General features: G+C 40.5%; 1 protein-coding gene across 3 annotated transcripts in view; it reads left to right on the top strand.

Moving 5' to 3' along the window:
• ARHGAP42 (Rho GTPase activating protein 42) overlaps positions 1 to 22,124 on the top strand; it is a 348,023-nt gene that overhangs the window by 17,352 nt on the left and 308,547 nt on the right. Inside the window, exon 1 of one of the 3 annotated variants that reach the window (XM_059875065.1) lies at positions 4,275 to 22,115. The exons of the other annotated variants lie outside the window; for them this stretch is intronic. The gene's annotated coding sequence lies outside the window, so the exon portion shown is untranslated. Of the gene's footprint in view, positions 1 to 4,274; positions 22,116 to 22,124 lie in introns of those variants that run through there. 3 annotated transcript variants of the gene reach the window in all.

Below are 22,124 nucleotides of genomic sequence, written 5' to 3'. Positions count from 1 at the left end.
ATAACATGAGCAGATCTACTACTCATTTGATAATCTTTTCATGTAATTTAACCAACCAAATAAACACAGTTTAATCTCTCTCTTTGGGATGTTTCAGGGGCCCTCTGAAGCACCCCAAAGCTAGTGAGAGGTCAAAAGAACTTCAAAAGAATTCTATTTAGGAAGTTTTATCGAAAAGGTCAATTAAAAGGGTTTAGAACATTTGTCAGATTTAGTCAATGTTGATGGGTGTATCATTTAGCTTGTTGATAAGTCACAATAGGCCTAAATACCAAGGCTCAAGATCTAGTGAAAGTCAGCTCTGCCATCTTGGACCTAGTTGACTCTAACCAGTTTTCTTATGGCTGTGTCATGTCTAACAAAATCCATTTATCTAACTAATTGTAATCCAGTTTTAGAAAATCCTGATCGTGCATAACTCTTTTTAGTATTTTTCATACCTTTTTCTTTCTTTCTTTTTTTTTTTTTAACTGAAAACACACTTCCTACTTTCATTTAGCAACCAAGAACTAACTTTTATATTAGCATTTTACAAATTGGTGAGCATAAATGCCAGTGGTAATTTCTAAAACCCTTGCTTTCTTAGAACATTTTAGGATGGCACCAAACATTATTCATTTATAGTCCCAAATCTCTTTAGTTTCTCTGTAAAAGGCAACTAGTGTTTAGTAGTAAATGTTTCAAAATCTTATTTTATTTGGAAATGACCTAACTATTCAGTAGACTTCCAACACTTAGCACACTTAGCACAACCCTTAGAAATTTAAGTTGCACCAATCTGGAGAGACTATTTTAGACAGATATTTCTAAAGAATAATTATTCTTAATAGAGTTTATATAAAAGCTCATCTCATTTGCATTTTTAGAAGTTTCTTCACTCGAGGTAATTTCCTTGTTGACAAACTTGTAACAGATATAATATTTAACTTATATTAAACCTAGGTACAATGAAAATATTCTACTTAATGTTAATTACTCTAAGATGTGTCTATATTAGATATGTCAACAAACAAACGTTAATATTAGGTATTTAATACTGAATATTTCCCAGTTCACATGAACCTGGAATTTATTGTTTAATTTAGAATTATTTGATTTGTAAGTGCTTTCCTTTTTTAAGCCAGTTAAATAGAACTCATTTACAAATTAACCTCAAAAATATTACCCAGAGACAAAGACATACCAAAACATATTTAGACAGACACAGGGCAAGATCTGGCTTCATTTTCTAAGTTTAGTCATGAATTAGATATTACAATATAAAATTTACTAGTTTATAAAAAAAGAGTTGAAATAAATAAAAATTTTAAACTCTTTTTCCCCTTTTCCCTCAGGCTCAGGAGTTAGAGATGGTCTAGATAAGTGTTCCTGAGAGCCCTGATCTCAAGGCACAGGGAAAGAAAATCAAGTTCCAGCAAAATGGCGGCAGATCTAAACCAAATGGTGGCCAGACAAAGCAAAATGGCCATAAAAAACCACAACACAGAACACAGAGTTAAAACACACCCATGTAAACCTGGCAGTCCTCGTCAGACACTCCCTCTCTCAGAAAACCTCCTATAGAGACACAGAACTTCAGATCCAAGTACTAACATCAAAGATTTCAAAGGGAGGAAAGGAAGCCAGGTTGAAAGAAGAAAGGGGAGGAGGCGGGAGAGGGGTGCGAAAGGGCTGGCCTTACAGACGTCTCCTGCCACCTACAGATACCCAGGCGTTATGGGACTTTTCCCTGGGCCTCCAGAGAAGGGAGGACTGGAACTCGGTCCTACCAGAAATCAGACCAGACCAGAACCAGAATTCGAGTCCTCTGCCAAGAGGAGGTGATCAGTCTCCAATCCTCAGCTCAGGCTGAGGGCCCTTCGACCAGATTCCTGCATCCAGGACCAGGGGACTAGAAAAACAGAGAAGGCTAGAAAAGGTTAAGGAGAGGAAAGAGAGAGAGAAGGGGAGAGAGGTCAATAAAGTCTCTTGTTCCTTACCGATTGGGGCACTCTGGCCAGTTGTCCACGTCAGGAGGAGACCAGGGACAAAAGGGTCCCAGTTGCGGCCGCTGGGTCTGGTCCATTGGCAGGCAAGCTGGCCCCTGAGTACCCCGAGTGGTCAGGATGTCAGTCTCACTGAAGAAGAGTCCCCGCCAGAGTTGCCATTTGTTGCAGGAAGACGGACTCCTTCCAGGGCCTGAAACTGGGCTCTTGTCTAACAAGAAAAGAAATGAATTGTCCGAGGAGACACATGTGCTGACAAAGCAAGAGATTTTATTGGGAAAGGGCACCTGGGTGGAGAGCAGTAGGGTAAGGGAACCCAGGAGAACTGCTCTGCTGCATGGCTTGCAGTCTCGGGTTTTATGGTGATGGGCTTAGTTTCCGGGTGGTCTTTGGCCAATCATTCTAATTCAGAGTCTTTCCTGGTGGCACACGCATCACTCAGCCAAGATGGATGCTAGCGAGAGGGATTCTGGGAAGTGGACGGACATGCGGTGTCTCCTTTTGACCTTTCTCGAACTCTTCTGGTTGGTGGTGGCTTATTAGTTCCGTATTCCTTATCAGGATCTCCTGTCATAAAACAACTCATGCAAATGGTTACCATGGTACCTGGCCAGGGTGGGCGGTTTCAATCTGTGCTTCCCCTAACACATGGACATCACCAGATGGTCAACACCGAAATCAGATTGATTTATATTCTTTGCAGCCAAAGATTGAGAAGCTCTATACAGTCAGCACAGAGAAGGCGATGGCACCCCACTCCAGTACTCTTGCCTGGAAAATCCCATGGATGGAGGAGCCTGGTAGGTTGCAGTCCATGGGGTCGCTAGGAGTCGGACATGATTGAGCGACTTCACTTTCATTTTTCACTTTCATGCACTGGAGAAGAAATGGCAGCCCACTCCAGTGTTCTTGCCTGGAGAATCCTAGGGATGGGGGAGCCTGGTGGGCTGCCGTCTGTGGAGTTGCACAGAGTCGGACATGACTGAAGTGACTTAGCATAGCATACAGTCAGCAAAAATAAGACCGGGAGCTGACTGTGGCTCAGATCATGAACTCCTTATTGCCAAATTCAGACTTAAATTGAAGAAAGTAGGGAAAACCACTGGACCATTCAGGTATGACCTAAATCAAATCCCTTATGACTATACAGTGGAAGTGAGAAATAGATTTAAGGGACTAGATTTGATAGATAGAGTGCCTGATGAATTTTGGATGGAGGTTTGTGACACTGTACAGGAGAAAGGGATCAAGACCATCCCTGTGGAAAATAAATGCAAAAAAGCAAAATGGCTACCTGGGGAGGCCTTACAAATAGCTGTGAAGGGAAGTGAAAAGCAAAGGAGAAAAGGAAAGATATAAGCATCTGAATGCAGAGTTCCAAAAAATAGCAAGAGATAAGAAAGCCTTCCTCAGTGATCAATGCAAAGAAATAGAGGAAGACAACAGAATAGGAAAGACCAGAGATCTCATCAAGAAAATTAGATACCAAGGGAACATTTCATGCAAAGATGGGCTCGATAAAGGACAGAAATGGTAGGGACCTAACAGAAGCAGAAGATATTAAGAAGAGGTGGCAAGAATACACAGAAGAAATGTACAAAAAAGATCTTCACGATCCAGATAATCACGATGGTGTGATCACTCACCTAGAGCCAGACATCCTGGAATGTGAAGTGAAGTGCGCCTTAGAAAGCATCACTACGAACAAATCTAGTGGAGGTGATGGAATTCCAGTTGAGCTATTTCAAATCCTGGAAGATGATGCTGTGAAAGTGCTGCACTCAATATGCCAGCAAATTTGGAAAACTCAGCAGTGGCCACAGGACTGGAACAGGTCAATTTTCATTCCCATTCCAAAGAAAGGCAATGCCAAAGAATGCTCAAACTACCGCACAATTGCACTCATGTCACACGCTAGTAAAGTAATGCTCAAAATTCTCCAAGCCAAGCTTCAGCAATATGTGAACCGTGAACTTCCTGATGTTCAAGCTGGTTTTAGAAAAGGCAGAGGAACCAGAGATCAAATTGCCAACATCCGCTGGATCATGGAAAAAGCAAAAGAGTTCCAGAAAAACATCGATTTCTGCTTTATTGACTATGCCAAAGCCTTTGACTGTGTGGATCACAATAAATTGTGGAAAATTCTGAAAGAGATGGGAATACCAGACCACCTGACCTGCCTCCTGAGAAATTTGTGTGCAGGTCAGGAAGCAACAGTTAGACCTGGACATGGAACAACAGAGTGGTTCCAAATAGGAAAAGGAGTACATCAAGGCTGTATATTATCACCCTGCTTATTTAACTTATATGCAGAGTACATCATGAGAAACGCTGGGCTGGAAGAAGCACAAGCTGGAATCAAGATTGCCGGGAGAAATATCAATAACTTCAGATATGCAGATGACACCACCCTTATGGCAGAAAGTAAAGAGGAACTAAAGAGCCTCTTGATGAAAGTGAAAGAGGAGAGTGAAAGCGTTGGCTTAAATCTCAACATTCAGAAAACGAAGATCACGGTATCTGGTCCCATTACTTCATGGGAAAGAGATGAGGAAACAGTGGCCACATTATTTTTTGGGCTCTAAAATCACTGCAGATGGTGATTGCAGCCATAAAATTAAAAGACGCTTACTCCTTGGAAGGAAAGTTATGACCAACCTAGATAGCATATTCAAAAGCAGAGACATTACTGTGCCAACAAAGGTCCATCTAGTCAAGGCTATGGTTTTTCCAGTGTTCATGTATGGATATGAAAGTTGGACTGTGAAGAAAGCTGAGCACCGAAGAATTGGTGCTTTTGAACTGTGGTGTTGGAGAAGACTCCTTGGACTGCAAAGAGATCCAACCAGTCCATTCTAAAGGAGATCATCCCTGGGTGTTCATTGGAAGGTCTGATGCTAAAGCTGAAACTCCAGTACTTTGGCCACCTCATGCGAAGAGTTGACTCACTGGAAAAGACTGATGCTGGGAGGGATTGGGGGCAGAGGAGAAGGGGACAACAGAGGATGAGATGGCTGGATGGCTGACTCAATGGACGTGAGTCTGAGTGAACTCTGGGAGTTGGTGATGGACAGTGAGGCCTGGGGTGCTGCAATTCATGGGGTGGCAAAGAGTCGGACACAACTGAGCAACTGAACTGAATTGAAAGAAACAGAGGGCTTGCTCTTCAGCTAAGTTTAGCATTATCATTGACACATGTGCAGTGCTAAAAATGTTTAATCTTTAATTATTAGACCAATTAAATGTTAAGTAGGTTCATTGAAGATTTAACAATAGCAGTCAGCCCGGTGTAGTTTTAATAGAAGGAGCCTGGGCTTTAGAATCAGAGCAATGCTTTTCAGTCCCACTGCCATCACTTATTCGCTACATGGCTGTGAGCGAGTTATTTGGCTTCTTTTGTAGTTTTCCTTGTCTATAATATGGAAGGAATGTTTGGTTCATATGCATATTTGCAGAATTAAGTAAGATAACACATGTAAAGTGTCTAGAACTGTGTATGATACTTGATATTAAAATTAATCTTCTCATCTGTCTCATTTCTAGCTCATGTTGAGACCAAGTTATGAATAACAACTGCCGTTATATTTTATTCAAAACAGAATGTGAGGTGGTTTTTCTAAGCAAAATCTCTACTGTACTGGGGAGATGTACAAGATATGTTGAGAGAGCACTGTGCTTAATGTTGATGGGAGAGCTGTGGACGTGGAAATTTATCATATTTCCTGACTTGGTATCATTCATGTGGCTTGCAGGGAGAAGTAAGTCGTTGCTTCCATGGAAAGGTGTAGTTATCTTTTTAAGATATCTTTTCCATGTCAGAGATGTTGTGCTTTCGTAGAAAACATGGTATCCATCATGCTTTAGTTTGCTTGATTATTTGCTTATTTTTCTCTCTAGGGATGTCAGCTGTGTAAGAACTGGTAGCAAGTCTTTGGGACTCTGGAGCTGGACACATCATCCGTTTTTTGTCAATGCCTGTTATATGATCGAACTTACAGCAAGTGGTATCAAACTAATGTTTGGAGATAGAGAAGTCCACAGGTTGTCACTCCATTTAATACTGAAATCAATTCCAAAACTTTCTATTAGAAAATAAATGTCTTAGTGAAAAAGCCAGTTGCGTAGGATGTAGATTTATCAGAATGAGAGTGATTTGAACAGGCATATTCAAGGAATTGATACTTGTATTAAAGAATGAATTTTCTCTTCAGCAGTGACATTAATATGTTAGTGGCTCTAATACAAAAGATGTTGCTAAGAAAGTGTAATTGCACAAATGATTTATGTTGTCTCCTATTTGTAACCGAGTATTGCATGTGTTATTTTCAAGATGCAGTTTCAAAGTGTTGATTCTAATTGTGTGGAAATGCTTTCTTTTAAAAATGTCATTTGCTTTTTAAATAGTATTATTGAAATACTACTCACTATAGTTCACTGCCATAAAATCTATCCTTTTTAAAAGAATACAATCTGGTGGTTTTTCTTATGTTTACAGAAATGTGCAGCTATCACCACTGTCTAATTTTATTACATTTTTTCATCTTTATTGAGGTATAGTTGACAAGGTGTATATACTTCTGATTTAATATGTGTGTGCACTGTGAAAAAATTCCAACACATCCCTGCTTGCTAGTTGTCCGTCATCTTGCATACATGTTTATTTTTCATTTTTTGTGAGACCATTTAAGTTCAGCTCTTTTAGCAAATTTCAGTTGTCCAGTAGTGTTACCAACTATGTTTTATGTTATATTCTCATAGTTGATTCATCTTATAACTTAAAGTTTGTATCCTTTCACCAGCCTCTCCATATTTCTCCTGCTCCCCTAGTCCCACGCAGTCACCAATTTGCTTTCTATTCCTATGAGTTTGATATGTTTGTTTGTTTGTTTAACATGAGTGATAACATGCAGTATTTCTCTTTCTCTGTTTGGCTAATTCCACTTAACATACTGCCTTCTCTGTTCATCTGTGTTGTCACAAATGTCATACTTTCCTTCTTTCTCATGTCTGGGTAATATTTCACTGTGCATATGCATCCTCTTTATCCATTCATCCATTAATAGACAACTAGGTTTTCTCATATCTTGGTTACTATAAATATTGCAGCAGTGGAAATGGGAGTGCAGGTACCTCTTGGATAACTTCTTTTCATTTCCTTTGAATATGTACCCAGAAGTGGGTTTGCTGGATCATATGGTAGTTCTGCATTCAGTTGGGTATATCTTTTCTTTGCTCTTTAAAGTGCTGCACTCAATATGCCAGCAGATTTGGAAAACTCAGCAGTGGCCACAGGACTGGAAAAAGGTCAGTTTTCATTCCAGTCCCAGAGATAGGCAATGCCAAAGAACGTTCAAGCTACCATGCATTTGTGCTCATTTCACATGCTAACAAAGTCATGCTCAAAATCCTTAAAGCCAGGCTTCAGCAGTACGTGAACTGAGAACTTCCAGATGTTCAAGCTGGATTTAGAAAAGGTAGAGCAACCTGAGAACAAATTGCTATGTTGGATCATAGGAAAAGCAAAAGAGTTCCAGAAAAACATCAACTTCTTCATCGACTCCGCTAAAGCCACTGACTGTGTGAATCACAACAAACTGGCAAATTCTTTAAGAGATGGGAATACTGGACCACCTTATCTGCCTCCTGAGAAACCTATATACAGGTCAAGAAGCAACAGTTAAAACTGGACGCGGATCAATTGTTCAGAATTGCAAAATGAGTACATCAAGGCTGTATATTGTCACCCTACTTATTTAACTTCTATGCAGAGTACATCATGCGAAATGTGGGGATGGGTGAAGCACAAGCTGAAATCAAGATTGGCAGGAGAAATATTAATAACCTCAGATATGCAGATGATACCACTCTAATGGCAGAAAGTGAAGATGCACTAAAGAATCTCTTGATGAGGGTGAGAGAGGAGAGTGAAGAAGTTGGCTTAAATCTCAACACTGAGAAAACTAAGATCATGGCATCAGGTCCCATCTCTTCATGGCAAATAGATGGGGAAACAGTGGCTGACTTTATTTTTTTGGGCTCTAAAATCACTGCAGGTGGTGATTGCAGCCGTGAAATTAAAAGACGCTTACTCCTTGGAAGGAAAGTTATGACCGACCTGCTGCTAAGTCGCTTCAGTCATGTCCGACTCTGTGCGACCCCATAGACGGCAGCCCACCAGGCTCCCCCGTCCCTGGGACTCTCCAGGCAAGAACACTGGAGTGGGTTGCCATTTCCTTCTCCAATGCATGAAAGTGAAAAGTGAAAGTGAAGTCACTCAGTAGTGTCCGACTCCTAGCGATCCCATGGACTGCAGCCTACCAGGCTCCTCCGCTCATGGGATTTTCCAGGCAAGAGTACTGGAGTAGGTTGCCATATGATCAACCTAGACCAGCGTATTAAAAGGCAGAGACATTACTTTGTCAACAAAGGTCAATCTAGTCAAGGCTATGGTTTTTTGAATAGTCATGTATGGATGTGAGAGTTGGACTGTAAAGAAAGCTGAGCGCTGAAGAATTGATACCTTTGAACTGTGGTGTTGGAGAAGACTCTTGAGAATTCCTTGGCCTACAAGGAGATCCAACCAGTCCATTCTAAAGGAGATCAGTCCTGGGTGTTCATTGGAGGGACTGATGCTGAAGCTGAAGCTTTGATACTTTGGCCACCTAATGTGGAGAACTGACTCATTTAAAAAGACCTGATGCTGGGAAAGATTGAGGGCGGGAGGAGAAGGGGATGACAGAGGATGAGATGGTTGGATGGCATCACTGACTCAGTGGACATGGGTTTGAGCAAACTGCCAGAGATAGTGAAGGAGAGGGAAGCCTGGAGTGCCGTAGTCCATGGGATCACAGAGTCGGACGTGACTTAGCAACTGTACAACAATGCTATTTCTACTTTTAATATTTTGAGGAACTTCTGTAGTGTTCTCCATAGTGGCTGAACCAGTTTACATTCCTACCAAAAATGCCCCGGGTTCCCTTTTCTCCATATCTAGCCAGTGCTTGCCCTCTCTCTTCTTTTTGATGATAAACACACTAACAGGTGTGAAGTGGTTTTGATTTGCATTTCCCCAGTGATTAATGACGTTGAGCACCTTCACATGTACCTCTTGGCCATTTGTATGTCTTCTTTGGAAAGATGTCTGTTCAGGTTCTCTGCTTATTTTTGTCAGATTTTGATTTTTTTGTGTGCTATTGAGTTGCATGAGTTTTTTGTTTTTTCCTTAATATATATTTTGGAACAACTACTGCCTAATTTTATAATTTTTTTTTTATCGCCCTCAAGGAAATCTCACACACATTAGCTGTCACTCCTTTTCTCTGTCTTCCCTCTGTTTCTACAGATTTGCCTGCTCTGGACTTTTTGTGTAAATAGAATTATACAATTTGTGGCCTTTCGTGAATGACTTCTCTCACTTAGGATGTTTCCAGGGTTCTCCTGTATTTTGACATGTACTGCTACTTTATTCTTTTCATTGCCAAATATTCAATTGTGTGAATGTACCGCCACATTTTCTGTATCCATCCATGAGTTGATGGACATTTTGGCTGTTTCCTGTTTTTTTTTTTCTTTTGCCATTATGAATAATGCTATAAACATTTGTGTACCTGTTTTTGTGTGAAAGAAAGTTAGTCTCACAGTTGTGTCTGACTCTTTTCGATCCCATGGACTGTAGCCTGCCCTAGCTTCTCTGTCCATAGTGTGGACATACGTTTTTATTCTTTTGGATATATCCCTTGGCATGGAATGGCTGGGTCATATGTTAACTCTGTGTTGGAACTCACCATTATAAGTAGAAATTTAATAGCTTTATAAGCATTTATGTTACATTCTTATGATAGAAAGCAGTTTGAGATCTAAATGTATATTTAAAGCAAAGGTATAAATTCCCATAACAAATTCAGTGATGGCCTTTATGTTTTGTTGGAGAAAGCAGAATCATTTGGTGGATGTTTAAAGAGGAAATGTTCCCTTGTGCTTTTATTTTTCATTATAGGTGAATAAGTATTTAAAAATCTTATAATGTAATACAGAATAATAATCCTTTTTACATATATGCAAAGAGTGGCAAGAGGAGCAGAGGGAAGAAAACAAGGAGAAAATGTAAAGGTCACAGTGTGGTAAGTCAGAGGAGGTGTGGAGAAGAAAGAGGAAATGGAGTTTTACTCACATATTCATTCAGCATGTTTATTTAGCACTTGCTGTATCTCATACTGTTCTAGGCCCTGGAAATACAGCACAGACTGAGGCCCAACTCTTCTGGGTTCTTCACATGGCCAGGGACATGCTGCTGATGCTGTGTGCTGTGTGGCTTATTCCTGCTTGGACTTGGTGGTACCATATATACACTTTGTTTCCTCTAGACACCATCTCTTTCACAGAGTGGTTTTTCCAGTGGTCATGTAAGGATGTGGGAGTTGGACTGTGAAGAAAGCTGAGCGCTGAAGAATTGATGCTTTTGAACTGTGGTATTGGAGAAGACTCTTGAGAGTCCCTTGGACTGCAAGGAGATCCAACCAGTCCATTCTGAAGGAGATCAGTCCTGGGTGTTCATTGGAAGGACTGATGCTGAAGCTGAAACTCCAGTACTCTGGCCACCTCATGCGAAGAGCTGACTCATTGGAAAAGGCCCTGATGCTGGGAAAGTTTGAGGGCAGGGGTAGAAGGGGACGACAGAGGATGAGATGGTTGGATGGCATCACCGACTCAGTGGACATGAGTTTGAGCAAGCTCCAGGAGTTGGTGATGGACAGGGAAGCCTGGCGCGCTGCAGTCCATGGGGTCACAAAGAGTCGGACATGACTGAGGGACTGAACTGAAGTGAACAGTTACAGCAGTCAATGCAGCATAGGGATCTCATGTGAGACTATGGGTGTCCATTCTTCATTCATTTGGATCTATTCAGGAAACTTAGGGATCGCCTACCACACTACAGGCACTTGATACTATATTAGATATTGAGTGTGTGTGTGTGTGTGGGCGCGCATGTGCGCACAAGCACACACACGCCTGTATGCTGACTGACCGTAGTAAGTCACTCTCCTTCTTAAGCCCTGGTTTCCTCATTTTAATAATGGGATTAATATCAGTAATAATAATCCCTGCTTTTGTTTTTTGTGAGGATTGAAACTCTCGTTAGATATACCTAGCCATAATGCCTGGCACACAGAAGTCAGCCAGTGTTGGTATCAGATCAGATCAGATCAGGTCTCAGTCATGTCCGACTCTTTGCGACCCCATGAATTGCAGCAGGCCAGGCCTCCCTGTCCATCACCAACTCCCGGAGTTCACTGAGAATCACGTCCATCGAGTCAGTGATGCCATCCAGCCATCTCATCCTCTGTCGTCCCCTTCTCTACCTGCCCCCAATCCTTCCCAGCATCAGAGTCTTTTCCAATGAGTCAATTCTTCGCATGAGGTGGCCAAAGTACTGGAGTTTCAGCTTCAGCATCAGTCCTTCCAATGAACACCCAGGACTGATCTCCTTCAGAATGGACTGGTTGGATTTCCTTGCAGTCCAAGGGACTCTCAAGAGTCTTCTCCAACACCACAGTTCAAAAGCACCAAGTCTTCGGTGCTCAGCCTTCTTCACAGTCCAACTCTCACATCCATACATGACCACAGGAAAAACCATAGCCTTGACTAGACGAACCTTTGTTGGCAAAGTAATGTCTCTGCTTTTGAATATGCTATAGTAATCACATTATATCTTTTAGCAGAAAAAAATGAAGTAATCCTGATATGAAGGATGTTTAAAATGGAAACGTTTTCAGTGCCTTTCTAGGTCAATAAACTATTTTTCATTTTGCCTTCCATGTCCACATGAATATACTTAAAAATATACAATAATAATGTACATACCATTTATATATAAATTAATACCATAATGTCAGATACTTTCCTTGCTTCTGCATATTTTTATTATTAGCATATTTATGGCCAAAAGTCCTTAGATTGAAGGTGATGCTATGTGTAAGTAATTTAGAGCAGTCTACATTTGAAATGTAAGTAAAACCAGAGTGGATTTCATTTTGTATAAAGAAACATCTGCAGTATACTGCACTTCACTAAAAGGAAATTAGATCATGTATTAGCTATGTGATAGAATAAGACTTTCATGTTTTAAAGAATTTTTCCTGTCCAAAATCTGCATTCATCTATTGTTCTGAAATGAAACCTGTGATACATACCTTGTGACATGAATTTGGGGAGCCCCCACATACTCTGTCTTTGAAGTGTAACTGTGGCATCTGCTGAACTTGACTAGAAATAAAAAATAACTATTTTAAAATCTTCTTCAGACATTTAGATTGCTTATTTTCCTTAATGTGAAGAATTTAGTCTTGTATGTTTCTTTTCAGGTCCTAAATTATTAGTTTATTTGAATGATAAATTACTTTATCTTTTATATGTTATAAATGTTGTACATTTTAAGGGAGTTAACTACCTAATTAGAGAGGAGAAACTCATTCCTTTGGGTATTTTTTGGCTTTTCATAGTCTTTCTGACCACTTGTTAAATTTTCCCCTGCTGCTCCAGCACCCCCCTCAAATTGTACATGTGTACATGTTTCTATCTAGGACCCTCTACAGTACTCTGCCAGGTACATATTTATGGCCAGGTAACTGTTGAATGAATACACAGTTATGTTAAGCCTCTGGAAATTTAACGCTGATATATTCTGAAGCTTAGAATTCTAGTGACCACTTGTGAAATCTGAAGGACACTGTGGTTGTCACTGTACTGGATTGTGGTATATTTAACCCTGCCAGTCACTTTTTGCTTCCTGAAGCTTCTTCTCGCTTGACTTCTGTGGAGCCTTATTCTCTTAAGAATCTTCAGTCTTTCAACTTTTTTTGTTTAGTTTTTCAGAGTTCCCTTACCTCTTCTTATCCTCTTGAATGTAGGTGCTCATATTGTACAAAGAGAGCTTTTTTCAATAGGTGTAAATTGGTAAGAAATATATATCCAAAGCCAAGTGGTTTGTATTTGTAAGATAAAAGGAGGGAGAAGGTTAGGAAGCTTGTAGATAATTGAGCACTAGAACTCAGTATGGTTGAGTAGCTGAAGGATAAATACAGTTGCTAACCTTTATCAGGAGGAATCAGAGAAATACAAATGAATATGAGTAAGGTATCCATTTTCTATCAGCTAAAATATTAAAAAAATACCTTGTTTTAATTAGGGTGTACTAAGACACTTACTTTCATTATGCTGCTGATAGTATTGTAGATTAGTAATTTGCTTTAAGACCCTTAAAGGATTTAGTGAGTACACTGCTACAGTGATCCCAGTTTTGCTGCTTTTCCTATAGTGGGTAATGTTGATTTCCCACCCATTGTCTGTGCTGTAAACACACACTGTCTGTGTGTTTCTTTCTGTAAGAACCCTTTATTTATTGGGTTTATTCTGGAACACAGTCCTCTCCCCCAATCAGGGGTAAATCCTGATTTGTTGAGTTTCACATCTGCCCTTGCCCATAACCCGTTTCTGACCATTCTGACGGTCAGCTCTGTTTCTCTCAGGTTTCAGTGACTAACAGCGCCCCCCTGAGTTTTTGGTGGTACTGCATGCAGTTGGGGAACCCTGATCACAAACTTCGTCAGTAATTATGATTTGTTTAGAAAATAATTAGCACTGACTTGACTAATTTTGTAAACTTTGACAGTCATTACTTAAATAGCCAATTCAAGAGAACCCTGAGGCTATAGATCTAAGTTAATGAAAAACAAGGTACAGAAATGTGTGTTGCTTTCATCATTGTATGAGAGAAAAAGATGCTTGTGATAGTACAAGAAAGAAATGGCTGTACGTAAGCTTACTAGGGTGGTGAGATGAGAGAGATTCGCTCGCGGGAGGTGTTGGAGAGCGAGTCCTAGGCGTCTGCACCGCTCCTTCCTGAGAGCTTTGCAGCTGCAGTTGCAGGTGTCCTCGCTGTTTTCCAGGGGTCGGAGGTCGAGTCAGAGGCAGCCTGCTCTCAAGCTCCAGCCAGTTACCAAGAGCTGATGAGGTAGCGGAGATAAATACTGTCCTTACTCTTGAACTGCATTTCTTTCCAATCCATTAACAATTCTCTGTGAATAATTGGCTGGTGACTTCTTTCGTTTATACTCCTCACATTCTTTCCCTCCCTGCTTTCCCACCCTCCAGTTTCTGGCTATTTCATTGGCTTTCTCTACATTTATCCATTTGTCTTTGAGCAGCTTCTCTCTTTATTCCTTTAAAAATAGCATATTGAGGCTATCCTAAAATGCACATGGGCTTCCCACAGAGCTAAGTGATAGAGAATCCACCTGCCCATGCAGGAGACTCTGGAGACGCACGTTTGATCCCTGGGTTGGGAAGATCGCCTGGAGGAGGAAATAGCAACCTACTCCAGTGTTCCTGCCTGGGAATTCCCGTGGACAGAGGAGCCTGGAGGGTTATAGTCCATGGGGTCACAGAGTCAGAGGTGACTGAGTACAGCACAACTAAAATACACATGTACAGGCCTGGCCTGTTTTGTTTGGTTGAGATAAACACACTGTTTTTATGGACAAATTAATTATGCCTCAGTTCAGTTCAGTCGCTCAGTCGTGTCCGACTCTTTGTGACCCTATGAATTGCAGCACGCCAGGCCTCCCTGTCCATCACCAACTCCCGGAGTTCATTAAAACTCACATCCATCGAGTCGGTGATGCTATCCAGCCATCTCATCCTCTGTCGTCCCCTTCTCCTACTGACCCCAATCCCTCCCAGCATCAGAGTCTTTTCCAATGAGTCAACTCTTTGCATGAGGTGGCCAAAGTACTGGAGTTTCAGCTTTAGCATCATTCCTTCCAAAGAAATCGCAGGGCTGATCTCCTTTAGAGTGGACTGGTTAGATCTCCTTGCAGTCCAAGGGATTCTCAAGAGTCTTCTCCAACACCACAGTTCAAAAACATCAATTCTTCGGCACTCAGCTTTCTTCACAATCCAACTCTCACATCCATACATGGCCACTAGAAAAACCATAGCCTTGACTAGACGGACCTTTATTGGCAAAGTAATGTCTCTGCTTTTGAATATGCTATCTAGGTTGGTCATAACTTCCAAGGAGCAAGTGTCTTTTAATTTCATGGCTGCAATCACCATCTGCAGTGATTTTGGAGCCCCCCAAAATAAAGTCTGACACTGTTTCCACTGTTTCCCCATCTATTTCCCATGAAGTGATGGGACCAGATGCCTTGATCTTCATTTTCTGAATGTTGAGCTTTAAGCCAACTTTTTCACTCTCCTCTTTCACCTTCATCAAGAGGCTCTTTAACTCCTTTTCACTTTCTTCCATAAGGGTGGTGTCATCTGCATATCTGAGGTTATTGATATTTATCCCAGCAATCTTGATTCCAGCTTGTGCTTCCTCCAGCCTAGTGTTTCTCATGATGTACTCTGCATAGAAGTTAAACAAGCAGGGTGACGATATACAGCCTTGATGTACTCCTTTTCCTATTTGGAACCAGTCTGTTGTTCCATGTCCAGTTCTAACTGTTGTTTCCTGACCTGCGTATAGGTTTCTCAAGAGGCAGGTCAGGTGGTCTGGTATTCCCATCTCTTTCAGAATTTTCCACAGTTTATTGTGATGCACACAGTCAAAGGCTTTGGCATAGTCAATAAAGCCTAGTGTTCTGTTAAAAAAAAAAACTAGTATTAGCAGTAAGGGTTCTCCTGAAAATAGACTCAGATTTTAATTATGTTGAGAGTATATTTCTGGTCAAGGTTTAAGCATTAGAACCTGGGCTGAGTTTGATTTCTTTTGTAATATTTTATAAACTATAAGAAACAAATCTAGTTCCTGTGAAAATCCCATAGAGGAAAAATGTGACTTTATTAATCTCTGAGGTAACAAATATTGAAGCAGATGGGTCAGAGTTAAAAGCAGAAAGCTTGATAATTAAATCCATTCATTTATCAGATAACTGTTAATCATCCACTGTAGATCAGGCATTGTGCAAGGAACATAGTATTTTAAATTAAATTCAGATTATCATATATAGAATAACAGTAAAATGATAACTTGGTTCTCTTTAGTTTTTGCTAAAAAATTCTTGGAAATTTTAAAGCATTTAGTTGAGAAGAATTTGGAATAATAAAACATCAACAATTTTTTGGCTATACTTTGGGGATTTCTTTAGGGAATCTGTGAAAATTTGTTCCTTTGGAAGTATTACTGTAAGTGGTCTGCTGTGTTCATTACCTTTCTGTGCCAAGCTTAAATTTAAGCAAATTTGTTGCATTCTGTTAACTTTGGTAATTTGTGGGTCTTTTATTTTTAATGTGATTTGAATTTCATTGTATTTATTAGTCATCCTTTCTAACAAAGTTGTGCCACAGTTGTCTTTTCTATTCTTTTTTTTTTAATGAAAAAGAAAAAATAATCTAAGGCAAGAATTTTGGCTGATGGGCTCTGTCTGGCCACTCTGGCCAGGTATGGTTTTGTAATATGGTATCAATATCCTGTGAATTCTGTTATTTAAATCATGGGTAACCATAGTGGGCAGAATGATGCAAAGATTTCTGAAATCCTGTTTTTGTGGAAATAAGCAGAATCTTTTTAGCAGAGGTTTTAAATGATCTAGAGAGAGTATGAAGTGATCTGCTTGAAGAGGTTTAAAACGTGATACCTGTGAAGTCGGTTCTTCAGTGCTGCATTGTGAAAAGGCTTTTGTTAATGGCATTTAATTTTCCCAGATTTGCTAAAGTTTATAAAAACACTTCAAAGGATAAACACAGAAGTGAATTTTATGTCCATTTATATGTAAAGGTTACAAATTATTGTGTGTTTTCTCTTGTGTGATATTTGAGATCATTTACTGCCATATGAAGCAGCCATTCATACTGAGCCCTACTTCCAACGTTGCTGAGGTCCTTTAGCTTTCTTTTTACCACTGGTGGGAATGGGAATTCAGAGTTCCAACTTGAAGGAGATGTGACAGTCAGCCTTCTCATCTAAAGATGATTCTTGGGCCTGATGAAGAGATAGCAAACATCACTCAGAGAAGACAGGAGATACCTTCTAGGCTTCTCAGATTCTTTTTCTTTTTCCTTGTTCAGGTTGAACTCCAGGAGACAGATCTAACCCAATTCTTATTTAATTTTGACTTTGGATCCCAAGGTAATTGTACCCTTGTGCAGTCTTGTTGAACTCTTGTCTCTGGTTTGAGAATAGGGGGACCCAACTTTTCTCTTTTTGTCCTTAAATCTCTGGGCTGGGACAAGACTTAAAACTTGGTGGAAGCAATGAGCTGCTTGTGAGGGGACTCCCCGTCTCTATTCCACTTCCTCTTCTGCTTGCTGCTTGGGAACATGTTTATCTGAAGATGATAAGAAGAATAAACAGTGCAGGTCCTTATGGCTCTAGGTAAGTGTTTTTTCTGATTTATGAGATTATTACTTCTTTTCACTACTCTGCTGCTGCTGCTGCTGCTGCTAAGTTGCTTCAGTCGTGTCGGACTCTGTGCGACCCCATAGACGGCAGCCCACCATGCTCCCCTATCCCTGGGATTCTCCAGGCAAGAACACTGGAGTGGGTTGCCATTTCCTTCTCCAATGCATGAAAGTGAAAAGTGAAAGTGAAGTCTCTCAGTCGCTACTCTGGTCCCTACTAAAAAGTTTTCTTTTTTTTTTAAATTAAAACTGTAATTGAACAGGTAAGCTAAATATCAACACAAGGAAAGCTAAATGTCAAGAGGATTCACCCGCTATTTACCAGGGAAACTACAACTATACCAGTTGTTAGGGGCTTTATAAGCATTAAGAAGTAGTGATTTCTGTTCCTGAAAAGCTTACAACCTAAGCAGAGCAGAGATGTGAAGAGAACCAAAGTGGATTCATTTTGGAAGGTGAGAGGTCACTAGGGGAATTGCAGTCAGCATGTCTCGGAGAGGGTGCTGTGTTCAGGTTGGACAAGTGTGAAGAGAAAGGCCAGCTGTGCACGGATAGTGGCACTGAAGTAGAGAGGAGGGCTGGCGGATTGATTTCTTATATTAACTGAAAAGTGAAAGTGAAGTCGCTCAGTCGTGTCCAACTCTTTGCGACCCCATGCACTGTAGCCCGGCAGGCTCCTCCATCCATGGGATTTTCTAGGCAAGAATACTGGAGAGGGTTGCCATTTCCTTCTCCAGGGGATCTTCCCGACCCAGGGATTGAACCCAGGTCTCCTGCATTGCGGGCAGACGCTTTACCATCTGAGCCACCAGAGAAGTCCCCATATTAACTGAAGCAGGTAACAAATAAGAAAGGGAAGAAAACTGGGGAGACGCATATTGTGAATGTCTTTGAAAAGGACCCTGACTAAGAGAGTCCACTAGATGTGAGCTCCTTGGGAACTTCGCTTGCTCTGTATTTTGATTCACTGCAGTTTCCGTCTTGTGAACTGAGCTGAATCCTCGGGCGGTGTGGAGTCAGATGTTGAACACGGGTCCTGACCAGCAATGTGGCATGTATCAGTCAGTCAGTGTATGCATTTTAGTTAAAACTCCTTTGTGGTGTGTTACAAGGGATATTTTTAGGCTTAGATAATTAAGGCACCAAAACTTAATATATGTAAGTGAAAAAAGTTGGTGGATCCTGGGTCAAAGCAATGCTGTAGTTCATTAATGAAGATAATAAAATTGAGTACCTAAGTCAAGAAGTAAACCAGTAGAAGTTTTCCAGTTAGTGAGTTTACTGTTGATTTCTGAAGCATCAGCTCTTTCTCCTGACTTACTGGTTTATCGGGTCTTCCCTGGTGGCTCAGAAGTAAGGAATTTGCCTGTAGTGCAGGAGACATGAAGACATGGGTTTGGTCCCTGGGTGAGGAAAATCCCCCGGAGAAGGCAATGGCAACCCACTTCAGTATTCCTGCCTGGAAAATCCCATGGACAGAGGAGCCTGGCGGACTATAGTTTGTGGGCTCGCAAAGAGTCAGACAGGTCTGAGTGGCTAAACAACAACAACATGTTTATGACATGAAATAGAACTGTATTTTTATGATTTTATATCCTTTGGGGTTAAAGTGTGTTTCACTGGGGGAAAATAACTGTCTCAAGGTTATTTTGAGAATGAATATGTTGAGTGGAGAGCAACAAGAAATATTAAATAAGCAAAGAGAGAAAGACAGTGGGTATCAGTGCAGAGCCCCTGAAGTGAAGGAGAGAGCCGGGAAAGAAAATTCCAGGATGAGCTTTTAGGGACTTCAAGCTATAGAATTAAGTATTCATGGGGGATTTCAGCAGCTCAAACATCTGTTGAATAACAAATATCACTGAACATTTATCATCTCAGGATGATTCTAGGTTATGCAGAGGACGTGTTGATAAAAGGAAACCATGGAGAACCAGTCCTGGTTTTGTTTCTTGCAAGTAGTGAAGGAAATATAATTTTAGCTTAATGTGAATTTGGTATTTACTCTTCACAGAGCTGCCTTGAGTGTTAATACTGGCACTAAAGTTCACTCACGTAAAATATTATATATTCAGATTTTCCTTTGGTTTTCAGACTGTGAGTTGTGATCCTAGAGGGTTCTTGAAATAGATTTGGTGATTGAACTAGTATTAGGAAAAAAATAGAACAAATAAGATATCACAGTGTGTTGAATGTATTATGGGAAAATATTGTTTAATGAAGCTTGTTTCTGTTTTATAAGTACATGTGAATGAGTAGACAATTTTGGATTCTAAAATGTGTTTCTTACTGTGAGTCATGGACACAAATGTAAAAAAAAATCACAATGTTTTTTCAAGAATTGTAAAAAAATGAGAATGCTATTTCATGAATTAAGGTGCATCTGTGTAAGATGTATGTGGTGAAGGCTGATTAAGTTTTCTTTAGGCAGGTGAATGGTCAGGTTCAGGGGGAAGAGAAATGCTCTGTTGCTCCCAGGTGTTTTGAGGTCACAGAGATCTTGGCAAGTGGCACATCGCTTGGGTCCTGTGAGGCTCTTTAAAGCAGATCCTGGTCAACTCCAGTGCAAATAGCTCTGGAGGGTAGTCACAGCTACAGTACCAAGCTACTGACATGAAGGTCAAGAAAGAGAATATATTTAGTTCTTGAAAGCAGGTATTTTCTGTGTGAATGCCTATACTTCTAAAAGAAACCATGTCTTTTTATTTTGTCCTATTGAGAATATTTCACAGTTTTGGAGGAGCATAGCTTGGTTGTTAGAAGGAAGATTTATAAGTGAGTGAGTCAGAAACCGGTGAGCAAAGGTGATCTTACAAGGTTAGCAGAGGATAATAAATTAGACACAACTTGAATACGTCGAGTAAAAAAATTAAAGTTACATATAGGTAGGATATTTAAAAATGAATTTCAAAGAGGAAAATAAAAGTGTCTCTGAAGAATACAAGATTTGATAAAACTGCAATCATCTACTATGTGGTGCATAGTAATTTCTCACTTAGGGATATGTTTATATATTGATGCACATATTGGCAAAAAATATGAATTAAATTGAATCTTATATTGACTAAACTATCATGTAAATTAGTTTCTTGTGCAAATAATGGTTCAGTATTTTATTTAGCATAACTTATTTACACATTCATTGCATTTGGTAGATCCTGTGGTACTTGATTCAAACTTCAGAATGGTGTTTGTGATGGAGGAAATTAGGGGAGGTTGTAATGATTCATTGCACATTTTTATTTATGTGACTTATTGAACAGAGTGACTCCATAGTAGGTTGAAAGGACTGTGAAAGTGAAAATAAAAGTCACTCAGTATTGTCTGACCCTTTGCAACCCATGGACTATATATAGTCCATGGAATTCTCCAGGCCAGAATACTGGAGTGGGTAGCCTTTCCTTTCTCCAGGGCATCTTCCCAAGCCAGGGATCAAACCCAGGTCTCCCATATTGCGGGTGGATTCTTTCCCAGCTCAGCCACCAGGGAAGTCCAGGAATACTGGAGTGGGTAGCCTATTCCTTGTCCTGGGGATCTTCCTCACCCAGGAATCAAACCAGGGTCTCCTGCATTGCAGGCGGATTCTTTTTCCAACTAAGCTATGGGGAAGCCCTGAAAGGGCTGTACATCTTTCATAGAAAACCGGTATTACTGGAAAAGTATTGGAAAGACCTTTGAATTAATTGAAAAACTAAAAATAAATACTTAGTGCTGGATGAACTTAAATGTCAGTTCAGAGCTAAATGAACTCAGATTTCTTGCTTCCACTGGATGTTGTCCTTTTCTTTTTGCTGAAATACCAGCCATGTTGCATATTATCAGAAAACAATTGAATGTTCAATGATAGTTTCAGATTAGACAGATCTTATTGCAGATGAAGGCTATGATGATAGGATTTGGTCCCTTTGACCTCGGTTGGCAGTTTTGGCCATGATAATTATTTAACATCAGTCTGCATGGCAACAAGGAAGAAACATCTAGGCAGGCAAATAGATTGTTTCAGGGGAACGTAAGTGGTCCTGTCCAGGAGGAGCTGGGAGCTGGCCTTCTCTGGGCATCCTATTAGCATTTTCCTTAGCTTACGTGCGTCTGCCTGAACTCTGCAGCAGGCTGGAGGGTAAGTCTGTGCTATAAACATAGCCTTTCGCTCCAGGTTTCTGGTATTTGCTCACAGGCAGCCTCACCCATGTCTATGCTTCCTTCTCTGCCCTCCTCTTTGTGTGTGTGCTGCCCACGTGTGTGTGTGTGGGCAAGTTCAGACTAACAGACGGTGAAATTGGCAGCAAAGGGACACTCTTGGCTCATACAAACTCTGCCTGTCGTTCTGATATTGCACGTCCTAAATCTGTTATTTTACAAAGAAGAAAACCGAAGCCATCTTTTACACTCATAGAGACAGGTGCTTGAAAAAGAAAAAAGAAGCCGAAAAAGCCTATAAGCAAAGTTATTTATTACTTCTGCATCCCAGGCTCTATTCCAAGCCATGGTTTCACTGCCAGCCTTGCCTCTTGTGATGAATTTGGCTGGTGCAGTGTCTGCTATGGGATGAGTCATCATGCCCCAGCTGGCTTGGTGTTGCAGTCAACATTTATAACCTTGGAATCCTTGCTTTACAGCAAGATCACGGTTCTTTATCTGTCTCTCTGGGGGAAGTGGTCTCCATGCTTTGGTTGTGATGGACCTATATTGTGGTTTTCCTAAATTGGACACACAATGGTTGCTGGCTGTGTGGTAAGATGA

The sequence above is a fragment of the Bos taurus genome, chromosome 15 (genome assembly GCF_002263795.3).
Source record: "Bos taurus isolate L1 Dominette 01449 registration number 42190680 breed Hereford chromosome 15, ARS-UCD2.0, whole genome shotgun sequence".
NCBI classification, from domain to species: Eukaryota; Metazoa; Chordata; class Mammalia; order Artiodactyla; family Bovidae; genus Bos; species Bos taurus.
The sequence above is the reverse complement of the archived record's forward strand: the minus strand, read 5'-3'. Positions and strand labels throughout refer to the sequence as shown.